Below are 13,799 nucleotides of genomic sequence, written 5' to 3'. Positions count from 1 at the left end.
AGTTTGTCTGAAACATGCTGAACACCAAACCATGTGGAAATGACTCTGATTTAACAGCCACAACCACGCCCCCAAACTCTGTGATTGGCTGGTTTTGTTTTAACCACTTAAAACCCCAGTGGTGGAAAAAGTTTTTTTTTAACTTAAGTAAAAGTATCAATACTGCAATTCTCTATCAAAATGTACTAAAGTAGAAAGTATTCTACTCATTATGCACAATGTTCCATTTCACACGTTTTCAAGTGTGTAAAATGAATACAAATCTTTTTAAAAGTTCAGATCTACAAGCTCACAATGCGCATGTGAGCTTGTAGATCGGCTATTTCAAAATCTACAAAGTAACTAGTAACTAAAGTTTTCAAATAATTGTAGTGAAGTAAAAGTAGGCTATAATATGTGCTTCTGAGAGGTAGTGGAGTAGAAGTAAAAGTACTGAACATTGGAAATACTCAAGCAAAGTAAAAAATACCTCAAAATTGTACTTAAGTACAGTACTTCAGTAAATGTACTTAGTTACTTTACACCACTGCTTAAACCCCGCCCTTAGTTGACTGGATTCCCAAGGGCTCTATAGGCTACTAAACACCCTGTTTTTGCTGGAGAAATTGGACTCCTTAGATGAGAGAGAGATGAAGCAGGGACCCACACAGGTTGTATACAATTGTGTTGCAAATTAAACTTTTTAATAGATTTCATACATAGCTTCATATTGTTTGACAGCACTATCATCAGTGTTGTGTCATTTATTTATTTTTTGTTTACATATTATCTTTTCTATGAATATATTGGATTCATGTTAACATCCCCAATGGAAATAAGCTATAGGCTTTCTCGGGTTATCCTTTTGTATAAAACTGTACCTCTGTGCTTTATTTATTTTTTGCAAACTAAACTAAATTAATAAAGTATTCAATCAAAATGAGAATATTTTGTGCCAGAGACTCCCCATACCAGATTTAGGTGGGCACCAAAACATTCTGGGCACTTAGGGACATGTGGACACCTGGAAGAGTGGGCACTAACACTTAATAGGGGTGGAGAAGAGCCCACTCTTCCTGGTGCCCAGTTATCCCGGTGCCCAGTCTTCCTGGTGCCAAGATTTCCCTAGTGCACACTCTTTTCCACCCCAAAGTGCCCACTCTTCCGGGTGCCCACATTTCCCTAGTGCCCGCTCTTCCTAGTGCCCAGTCTCCCTCGTGCCCACTCTTCCAGGTGCCCACATGTCCCTAAGTGCCCACTTGTCCAAGGTAGTTATCCCTAGTTCCCAGAATGTTTTGGTGCCTACCTATCCTGTTACCATGTGGCCTATTGCAAACTGTAGCTTCCACAGTTTGAAGGACGGTCGTAATATCAGCATTTCAACATGATTTATAATGATAATGGTAAAAAGGAAAAAATATATAATAATAACACGTGTACACACACACACACACACAGTAGCAAAGTTTGTGTTGTGGGAGACTTTGAGTATCATTTATGTTCTGTCGTACGACGCTGCCGCTCGCCTAAAAACAGCCGATCTACAAGCTCACAACACATTGGATGCAATGTGTTGTGAGCTAGATCGGCTGTTTTTAGGCGCGCGGCGACACCGTCGTACGACAGAACGTAAACGAGGCTCAGACAGGAGTTATCCCGCTTCTCCTCGTGATGACAAAGGAAGAGTTTGACTGAAGGTAGAAGTAGAATTATAAATATAATAATACATAAACATATTTATACAATGATAGTTCTATCAATGCACATCACAGTTCTGTATTCAGCTTATTTGGTAATGTTAATGAAGTGAATGTTATCTGACATGAGTTTATTTGTCTTTATTTGTCTTCTTTTTATCTGCTGCCTCCAGATAAGCTATTCCATACATTATAGTGACAGTATATTATAATATAATATATATAATATAGTATATAATGACAGATAAGCTATTCCATACATTATAGTGACAGTATATTGCTGTATGCTAGCTAGAAGTTGTTTGATACAGATGAGCAGAAATACTCTGTTACAAGTAAAAGTCCGGAATTAAAACAATAGTTGAGTACAAAAGTATTGGTATCAAAATGTACTTAAAGTACCAAAAGTAGAAAGTACTCATTGTGCAGAATGTCCCATTTCACAGGTTTTTAAATGTATAAAACATAAAAAATCTTTTGAAAATAGCAGATCTACAAGCTCACAATGCGATGCATCGCGACGCATTGTGAGCTTGTAGATCGGCTATTTTCAAAAGGCCTAAATGTATATGTAACAGGTTTTTGGGTAGAGTTGTTACCACTCTAGGTTCGGACTCCCGTTCACACCATATACAGAGAGAATGACGCGACACAGTAGTATGTATAAAAATATAGACCTTTTATTATAAAACTAAACAGACAATTTATGCAAGGGTACCCTTTTCAATACAATACATCAATGGATCAACATTTAAAATAGCAAGCAACTTCAATTCAAATAACATGCAACTACAAATCATATAACTGGGGAAGGAAGCAAGTCAGTGGATTAGGTGTGTTAGAGATACCAGGTTTGAATCAGTCCGGTCCAGTCCTTTGGTGAATCCGATCCGGTTTTTGTGGGCCGCCACAACAGTGACTAGACGGCCAGTATAACTCTGTTCAGTCCGCGAAATCCAGTCCGGCGTTTACGCGTTGCCGCTCGCCGGCATCCTGCAGAGAGCTCCGCTGTAGGAGGAGAACGGCACAATAAATGACAGCCCTCTTTGCAACCGGCACTTTCAAACTATGATAAACACGCTGGCTTGATCACTTTCCTTTAACAGGAGTATAGACCAATTATTTGTTTACTAACATTGAGCCTGGACGCATAGGTGATTGTTTCACGCAATCAATTCCCAACCTGTTTCGGGGTGCACTGGTTTCAGCACACCCCAACCCCCTCTTGTGTGTGTTGGCTAGTGAGACGCGTCCTAACGAGACCTGATATAATGGGTTTCGTTGCGCGCATACTGGCTGCACGCAGCCAGTATGACGTCGTCTGTTAAGGGGTCTATTAGAAGCATATCAATAAATCTCTGCCACTGCTGCTCTGCCGTCGTCACCCGTCTGGCTCCAGCGCCTCGACACAAGGAAACAGGAGGACTCGAATTAGTCTCCACAATCACACTCATACAGAGCCTTAACATATACGCCAGAGAGGGAAATAGTTACTTTCCTTTATCTGGACGTTAGAGAGCGTTGACACTGCAGAGATCGGGTCCTCAGCGATGTGGAGAGAGGAGGCGATTCAATGTTGCGGAGATCCGACCCACGGTGTGGTGAGGAGAAGAGGTCTGGTCCACGGACGCAGCGTGGAGAGAAGAGGAGATCTTGCCTACAACATGTAGGGAGAAGAGGAGGTCTGGTCTGGCGTGACCTGACGGCAACAGTGGCAACAGGCAACTGTCTGGGTAGCGAGAGAGAGCCCGAGGTAGGAACCTGGTGTCCCTTTTAAATGGGCGTGGAGTTTTACTGGCGAATGAATGCCTTGATGTCAGTCTGATGCACACGCCTCTGTCACAGCACCTGACAGGTGAACAATACTGTGGCATACAAGTTCATTGTCCATCACGTCAAATATAACACAGTAATCAATAAAAACACAGCAAGCATAATCAAAATCACAGCAAACTATAAAACTCACAATATAAAGTAAACCATAGTCAGGCTGCTTAACCATTGGCCCTGTGCATTCTGTGACAAACTAAATGGCATTATTCACTCTATGACATATATATGGCTGAAGTGGATACTGTATGTTTTGTAATAATAATCAAAATCTACAAAGTACTATAAGTTTTCAAATAATTGTAGTAGAGTAAAAGTACAATATTTGTCTCTGAGATGTAGTGGAGTAGAAGTACTGAAAATTGGAAATACTCCATTAAAGTAAAAAAAAAAATACCTCAACATTTTACTTAAGTACAGTACTTGAGTAAATGTAGTAGTTACTTTACACCACTGAAAATATGTTAGTATTATTATTTAGCTGACAATGTTATTGTGAGGTAACTGTGACAAAGACACTTTCCAGCCCACAGCTACATTAATGATATTCCCTCCTGTGTCTCTCCATCCATTACATAGCCTGGACTTTGAGGACCTGAGGCCTCAGTTTGTCTAAACAGTGGAACCAGCTGAGGGAAATTGAGGAAATAAGATACAAGAACCTGAAGAGCAACCACCTGTTTAAGCTCTCTATAGGTAATGTACATTTATTTTGTTTTGTTATAGGGCTATTATTTAATATCAGACATCAAATACAAGTGAGTTAGTCTGAAGGCTGTATGTTTACAATCCATACATACATGAGGGAGTTAATCTTAAGGCTGTGGGTGTAATATTATGTTGTGATAGTAGATCAACTCCATACACTACTATGTAAAATAAGAAGAGACTGAAGTAGTTTTATGGTGAGATTGAAGCTACATTTCTATGCCATGAAAAATGCTAAGTATGTACTTTTTCTAACATGACTAAGGCTAAATATTTGTATTTAAAGAAACATTTTAACCCCACAATTACCATGTTATGTGTAATGGTACTACTGTGTGTATAATAGTCAATAAAATGTAAAATACTGTATCACCTTAATTCACAACTTTAGTGAAAAGCATATAGATATTAATGCACTTAATGCACAATTTTACAGTGATGTCACAATAATGGTACAGTAGATTGAAGTCTAAGTGCAGCAGCATTTGATTGACTTTTATGATGATGTTATGAATAATGAGTTATTACATAGCATTATCACGAATACCTGGAACAATGTTTTAGTTGTATGACATACTTAACAACGCTGGTCACCTCTGTCCTTGTCTCTCTCTCTCTATCTCTGTGTGTGTGCGTGTGTGTGTGTGTGTGTGTGTGTGTGTGTGTGTGTGTGTGTGTGTGTGTGTGTGTGTGTGTGTGTGTGTGTGTGTGTGTGTGTGCACACGCGCGTGTGCGTGTGCATGTGTGTGTGTGTGTGTGTGTGTGTGTGTGTTCAGTTTATGATCAGTGCAAGGAGTTCTTCTTAGTTTACTGTGAGGAACATGGACGTCCTTAGGGTTGACCGTCCTGTACCTTTAGGAACTCCTAACAGAGCCAAGAAGACCCTGCCTCGGAGTTTTGAGGTAAAACTACACATAATATACACACATATAACTTTATATAACATCAAATGATACTTAATATCTGTTTTTCTGTCCCCCCACTCTCTCTCCATCTGTGTGTGTGTGTGTGTGTGTGTGTGTGTGTGTGTGTGTGTGTGTGTGTGTGTGTGTGTGTGTGTGTGTGTGTGTGTGTGTGTGTGTGTGTGTGTGTGTGTGTGTTTGTGTGTAGATTAAAGAGTCACACATTCCAAACGCAGGTCTAGGGGTGTTGTACCAGGGGAAAAAAGAGCTTCCCATTGGGACACGCTTTGGTCCGTACGAAGGAGTGGAGATTGGCAAAGAGGAAGCTGGAAAGAGTGGATACTCCTGGGTGGTGAGTCTGTGTGTGTGTGTGTGTGTGTGTGTGTGTGTGTGTGTGTGTGTGTGTGTGTGTGTGTGTGTGTGTGTGTGTGTGTGTGTGTGTGTGTGTGTGTGTGTGTGTGTGTGTGTGTGTGTGTGTGTGTGTGTGTGTGTGTGCGTGCGCACAAACAACCTGTATGCTTTTAAATTGTTTGTACTTACAACGCACTGTATTATTACATTTTACCTATCTTTAGGTAAGGGTACAGTAATTGTATTGTACCCTAATTTCATTTGTGTTGTGTAACGGTTCATTGTAGGGGGTGTGGGTGTGCCCATACAGTAATCTATCTATCTGTGTGTGAATTAATTTGCATACTGTATGTGACTATATTTTTATGTTTGTTTATGTTGTATTTGAGTCTATGGGACATCTCATCTGGCTATTACAATACATTTGTATGTACATCTATAATGAAGGACACTGCTTAGTGTGTAGTTTTACTTATGCTACTTACTTTATGCTAGAGGGATTATATTTCTGTGGCATACAGATAATGTCTTATATCGGAATAGGATATAATGGGGTAGACACACTTTAATTATGTCACTATATACTTAACATAGATAAATAATGTATTTATTTTTCTCTAGATCCGCAAGAAAAATGGTTACGTCTACGTTGATGCTAAAGACGAGACTCAGTCCAACTGGATGAGGTAGGACATAATTCGCTTATAAACGCAAAAAAACACTTCACATAATTCCCCGTCATGGGAATGTTTTCACCTCATACTGTATACATATACACAAGATATCTAAACTAGTTTATCTAGTCTTGTTTATAGATAAGTATAGCCATCTAGTAGATTGTAACACATATACCGTACATCTAGATGTAGTTGTAGATACTGACTCATAGAGGTGTGTGTGTGTGTGTGTGTGTGTGTGTGTGTGTGTGTGTGTGTGTGTGTGTGCGTGCGTGCGTGCGTGCGTGCGTGCGTGCGTGCGTGCGTGCGTGCGTGCGTGCGTGCGTGCGTGCGTGCGTGTGTCAGGTATGTGAACTGTGCTCGCAATGAGAGAGAACTGAACCTGATCGCGCTCCAGTATCGACAAGTCGAGAAGAACTGCTGGTGTGGTACGGTGATGAATATGGGAAAGAGCTGGGAATCGTCTTCGACAAGATGTGGGACGAGAAGAGTTCTGCTAAAGGTGACCTTCTATCTGTTTGTTAAATGTAACTGTTGATTGATCTGTCTATTAGGGATGAGTCAGACTAGTCAACTAGTGTCAGACCAATCTGGGAACCCAAAGCCAACTGAAAAGGAAAAACAGCGACCTCTGCTGTTTGTTACTAGTCAGTTGGCTCTGGGACAATGACGACGTAGCACACGTGCGCAAGGAAACCGGGGTTTTGGTCTGCCTTCAGCGCATCACTTCCGGTGGTGCGACTATGTTTTCATTCCCACTAACAATATTTCTACACGGAACACTAACACCACTTCTCCCAGAGAACATGGATCGTTTTGGTTATAAGCCCACTTGTTTCTATGATGAAAGAGCAAGTTAAAATGTGAATATCTTTCCGTGGTTTTGTCTGCTCCGCGGACGCTATTGTTAAATTAGTTTCGGTTCGTTTCGAGGGGGGAAGGATCGACGGACATGTGAATCCCGCCCACTACATTTGATTGGGTAAAGCGCGGCCTGCTTCCTGATCGGAAGGCACGCCCACTTTGTAGGCCAGTGTGTACACGTTATGACGAACCTTCACGACAGATTCCAACGCAGAGCAGAGTCTGTTCTTGAAAGATTAGTGTCAGACTAATGGACTGGTCAGTTTGTCTTATATCTTCTTATCTTTTTTTAGATACATAAACTTTTGTTTCTACTTTGTAATGATGTTTCAGTAGGTAGTTTTTATGAACCCCTGGCTTAGATGAAGGTAACTGCATAAGCTTCACTGACACATGTGGGTCCAGGACAATTAGACTAGAAGCAGAACAGGAACATTGGGTAAAGAATGTTGGTGTGTCTCACGTCCAGCTCACATGTATGATCCTCACCTTGTGGACACGACACTGAGTAAAATGTCTGCATGTCTGCTGTGTGTACTGTCTACACACACACACACACACACACACACACACACACACACACACACACACACACACACACACACACACACACACACACACACACACACGCTGGAAAACTGTGCCAGAGCAGCATCTGGTGGACATTTATCTTAAGCTGATACAGTCTTATTATATAGAGACTATAGTTCACAAATTGAATTGTTCAGAAAACCAACCGACTAGTTGACTTTAACCAAATGTACTTCTGCATATTGTCAATGTATTTACCTACTTACCTTTTAACTCTTGAAAATCCACTCTGAACTTGACTTGGACATCACTAAAAAATAATCTGTATGAAGGAGACATTTGACATTCTGAATAAGGATTCAGGATTTTCAGGATAAATTAAACTATACATTCATCTTGACTTATAGGTAGTGTTATATTGGTGGCCCAAGAAGGTTAACCCTTTAAACACTGGTCTGATAATTTGTGCTCATTTTCAGCAACGCCCTGCACATAGAAAAACACAGACAGACAGACAGACACATTAAAACCTGGGAGCTGACTACAACCACACTACGCAGCTCCACTGGAGCAGTTGGGGTTCAGTGCGTTGCTCAAGGGCACTTCAGTGGTGTTGGGGAAGTGGTGAACATTCACTTCCCCACCCAGATTTTTCCTGCCGATCCGGGGATTCGAACCGGCAACCTTCCGGCAACGAGGGCACTCCTCTAACCTTTAGGCCACCACTGCCCCACAATTACTGTTACTGACTTATTTTGTATGCAAGAGCATTAACAAAAAACAGCCTGTGGGCCAAGCAAGAAGACGTTGGGTTCACAGTTCATCACATCAGTGGCCCAAGATAATTAAGCACATTTAAAACTGTTCATAGAATTCTTACACATTCATTATTATTATAATTTACTATTATTATTGTTGTTTTAATAATGGTTGGTTAAATCAAATATGAAATCATGTGAATGTGTTCTGTGATTATCTAGGCAAAATCTTTTCCATAAACTTACTATAAGATAGACTAGAGGTGTGAATAAAGGTCTTTGCAGGATGCATCATTTATGGATTGAAAATTTTCTAGGATGAAAATTGTCACCCAAGTCCAAATGTTGTTCTGGGGTGTAACACTTCATAGAATTCAATTCAAATATATTATGAGTTTGGATCATAGTTCAATATATATTTGTTGATACAGCTGAGGAAAAAAATCCAATTATAAAATTGCTTTCTATCATTCATTATGTGAATCAAGTAACAGCCATTTACACCATAAGGAGCATAACTAAAAAACAATCGCACAAGGTAAATGATCTAATACAAAAATATCCTGATCATATTCTGAACTGAGAGGCTGTGTAAATGCAAACAAAGGTTGTTGTTTTTCTTTTCTCCTGGACACTTTGGTACTTTGCATCCAACATACTTTTTCCCTCTTTGGTCCCTCTTTGAAAAGCTACAAGGATGGAAACAATACATCTGCTGCAGTGGTGGAAAAAGTACACAAATTCTTTATTTAAGTAAAAGTACCAATACTGCAATATAAAAATACTCTGTTACAAGTAAAAGTCCAGAATTCTAAATTTACTTGAGTAAAAGTACAAAAGTATTGGCATCAAAATATACTTAAAGTACCAAAAGTAAAAGTACTAAATATTTGAAAATAGCAGATCTACAAGCTCACAACGTGTCGCGATGCGACGCGTTGTGAGCTTGTAGGGCTATTGTAGGGCTTGTAGAGCTTGTGTGGGCTATTTTCAAATAGCCTATATATAAAATAGGGCTAAAGTGGTTAATGTATGTTTCATTATATCATAGTTTATATCTGAAAAGTAACTAGTAACTAAAGTTTTCAAGTAAATGTAGTGGAGTAAAAGTACAATATTTGCCTCTGAGATGTAGTGGAGTAGAAGTAAAAGTTTTGGAAATTGGAAATACTCAAGTAAAGTACAAGTACCTCAAAATTGTACTTAAGTACAGTACTTAAGTAAATGTACTTGGTTACTTTCCACCACTGCATCTGCATCCTCAGTTACCTCAATACATGAAGGCTGCCTTATTAGTGTGTTGCTGAGAGAAAGAGTCTCTCAAAAAAAGTCAGGGGTAAATGGACAGATGATGGAGGGTTTTCAAGTTGTGTCTGACTCTGCACTCACTGTTTTCATCTCTCTCTCTCTCTCTCTCTCTCTCTCTCTCTCTCTCTCTCTCTCTCTCTCTCTCTCTCTCTCTCTCTCTCTCTCTCTCTCTCTCTCTCTCTCTCTCTCTCTCTCTCTCTCTCTCTCTCTCTCTCTCTCTCTCTCTCTCTCTCTCTCTCTCTCTCTCTCTCTCTCAGTGGGAGAGGGGTCCCAGTCTTCTCAGACTCAGGTCTTCTCCTGTCCTGAGTGTCCATACGCCTTCACATCTCAGGTCTTCCTCCATGGACACCTGAAGAGAAGCCACAACGACCTCTACTGGCAAATGCTGAGGAGTGGACAGATCCTACCAGCAGCCTGTCAGCAGACCCCCACCACCAGCTCTGTACCCAGACAGACACAAGGAGACACTGGACACACTGTAGAGAAACCTTTCCTCTGTCGACTGTGTGACACGAGATTCACTCTGTCATATGTTCTGAAGAGACACCAGCGTGTGCACACCGGGGAGAAACCTTATACCTGCACGCAGTGTGACAAGAGATTCAGTGACTCAGCTAACCTGAAGAAACACCAGCGTGTGCACACCGGGGAGAAACCTTTCCACTGTACACAGTGTAGCAAGAGATTCAATCAGTCACCTCACCTGAAGGAACACCAGCGTGTGCACACCGGGGAGAAACCTTATACCTGCACGCAGTGTGACAAGAGATTCAGTGACTCAGGTCACCTGAATAGACACTGTAATGGCAGCTTTTACATGTTACTTTATGTAAAATAAACAGGTCAGGAAGATGCAGGACTCAGTCGTCAGGAACCCAACTCCATAGTTTATTGTAGATCTCATCACAGCAGAGAGAGACTAGTCTCCCTCTGGAGCTTCCCCCATCCCTCTCCCATCTCCAATCTCTCCCAGACATTTATACAAAGAGGAGAAGTACACATGTGGTAACAACAGATGGTCACTCCTTACATGGGCTTTATTCTATAACTGACTCGCACCTAGTCGGCACGTTTGAAATAGTTTAGCATGAGTCGGCTGTTTGCAAGGAGTTTGTCAAGGAGAGGAGTTTAACAAGGAAGAACAGGTGATGATTGGTGCATCTACCAATACATTCCAGTTATCAATACCACAATGACTGTTATATGAATTTTTCCACCACAACACCAGCTACTCCACACTGGAGAGAAACCTTATCCATGCACACAGTGCGACAAGAGATTCACTCGGTTAGATAGCCTGAAGAACCACCAGCGACACCACACTGGAGAGAAACCTTTCCACTGTAAACAATGTGGCAAGAGTTTCAATCTGTTATTTAGCCTGAAGAACCACCAGCGAGTTCACACTGGGGAGAAACCTTATCACTGCACGCAATGTGACAAGAGTTTCACGACGTCCAGGAACCTGAGGCGACACCAGCAAGTCCACACTGTAAAGAAAACCTTTCCATTGTAAACATTGTTACATGAGTTTCCATTGGTTGGTTGAAGAGACAGCAGCATGTACACATTGAGAAAACCTTCCATTGTAAACATTGTGACAACAGTGTTAGAGAAAAGAGACCCTTTTCATTAGGCCCATGTTTGTAGTCATTAGCGCCAGCTGTACACTGATGGGTAAAACTTCCAAGCACCCAAATGCACGACCAACTGGAGGACTATATCCTGTGTGTGTTTTGTTGGCTTTGTGTTATTTTAAAGATTTGCCAACATGACATAGTATGAGTTGTCTTTCATTGAATACAATATAGTATGACTTTTCTTTAACTTTTTCATGCTATAGTCTAGTAAGATGTTTTGTTTTACATTGTATAGTTAGACTTGATTTCTTAAATTGATAAAGTCATAACACTATGTTTTTGTTTAAATTTTCTGAATGACATAGTTTATTTTGCTATTTATTTATTTTTTGTCCACATAATATATATTTTTGTTTGACTTTTGATTAAAAGTATTGCTAACATATAGTATAGTATGACATTTTTCTTGAAAGCATAACATGTTTTTCCCTTCTTTCTGAGCAGATAGTATAGCTATAACAGTTTTTTATGACATTGTATTGTATGACATTTGTTCTGTTGTATGACTTGTAAATCTGTTAACAGGTTGATTTAACTTGGAACAAATAAGTTTGTTGTTACCTACTGTAGTAGTTTGACTGAATATGTTGCTGTTGTTTATTTCCTGGTTTTGACTGAATGTATTGATTGAATATTGTTAACTTGTGTTGTTTTAATCTGTTTGGACCTGGTGTTAATTTGATGCTGTTCTCTAAATACTTATTTATTATGTTTTTATCTCGTTGCTGTCGGGCAGAAACCTTGTATCTTCACAATCTAAACGTTTTTTTTCACCCCGTAAATTAATGCCTTATTTTGTCATGTAAAAGTAGCAAAAATGGCCGATCTACAAGCTCACAACCTGTCACAATGCAATGTGTTGTGAGCTTTAGATCTGCCATTTTTGCTACTTTTGATTTGAGAAACCTTTTAAGTGAAAGTTGTGAAGTCTGTCCATTGGAACACACATTACTTTTTCCCCATTTCCTGAAAAGTACCAGTTTTGGACAATCTGAGGTTCCCACCTGACAGCTACGACTCTGGTGTTGATTTGATCCGTTTTCAATCGTTCTTTTTTGTTACAAAGGAAAAGTACTTTACTGTCAAGTTGACAATTAATAAAGTGTTTGTAATTAGTGTTTAACTGATCTACAGTACATCATGTTTATCATCACTGGTGTCCATCTTCCTGTTGAACAAGATGGGTGGAAGAGGCCTGGGCAAGAGATCCAAAGAGTGTTACAGAGAGAGAGAGAGAGAGAGAGAGCGGGGTAGGGGGGTTACTATAGAACTATACAGTATATTGCTACAGGAACAGCTTCATTAAAGTCACATCTATGGAGCCATTTAAAGCATTCCGTTCAGCTCAAGACCCTGAAGATACATTTGGGGTCTTTTTGTAAGTTTGGGTCCATGGACCCAAACGTGCAAAAATACATCATGAACTTATTTCAAACATAGTGGAAATGGCCTATCTCCAAGCTCTCACAACACGTTGCATCTATTTGACTAAATTATATTTATTTCTGAAATTCTTTTGAAAAGGGTGTGTGTGTGTGTGTGTGTGTGTGTGTGTGTGTGTGTGTGTGTGTGTGTGTGTGTGTGTGTGTGTGTGTGTGTGTGTGTGTGTGTGTGTGTGTGTGTGTGTGTGTGTGTGTGTGTGAGAGAACTGGACCACCTCCACCCCTGCATGGTGACAGCTGGGGGTGGGGGGCTCTTTCCTCCTCCAGAAGTCCATCAAAACCTTTGTCTTGCTGACATTCAGCTGCAGGTGTTTCTCATTGTCCATATTAACACGGTGGCCATTTTGGAATTTAACATTGCGTTGCTGTGGCAACTGGGGTGGCATTTCATTGACTTAATGGCAATATGGCCGCCATGTGAATATGGTCTATTGCTCCAGCCACAGAAAGTTCTCCACCAGATTTCTGTACTCCTCCTCATCCCCCTCGTCAATGCACCCCGACATAGAGCTATGGTCTGAGAACTTTAAAAGTGGTCCTCAGGGACCCCCAAGTACTGCTGGGTTTCTATTCTACCAGGAAATTCATATGGAATATCTATCATGAGGCTCTTTTGCTCGACTCACGTTTTCTGCAAAGAACCATTGTTTTGCACCACAAGCTCAATGTAAGTGCTGGTCATGTAGTACTCAAACACATAGAGCACTATGTAGGTGGATTATGTAATGGTGAAACATGCACGCAGTAAATCAGTGGTTCTCAAACATTTTAGTTTCAAGGACCCTCAAAACTCTGAGTGTACAAATGGAACCATTTGGATGATGCTCTGTGCAAAATGAGTTTTGGCTCCCAAACATAAACTAAATGTATGTTGTAACTAGGAGGTTTGAAGGCAAGAATAAAAGGTGCCAATGGTTGTTTTCATCTGCTTTATTTATTATTATTTATTATATAAAACGCATACAAGAATAATGTCCATAGAAAATGTGCTGGAACAAATATATGAACAACGACCGGTCCCTCAACACGCTAAAGTCTCACATTAATATCACTGATTAATATCACTGTCCTGCTCACTGTCTGTTATGCATGTAGTGAGCTCCTCCTCCTCT

The sequence above is a fragment of the Gymnoscopelus microlampas genome, assembly GCF_963454915.1.
Source record: "Gymnoscopelus microlampas genome assembly, chromosome: 23".
NCBI classification, from domain to species: domain Eukaryota; kingdom Metazoa; phylum Chordata; class Actinopteri; order Myctophiformes; family Myctophidae; genus Gymnoscopelus; species Gymnoscopelus microlampas.
This window is presented reverse-complemented; position numbering follows the sequence as displayed.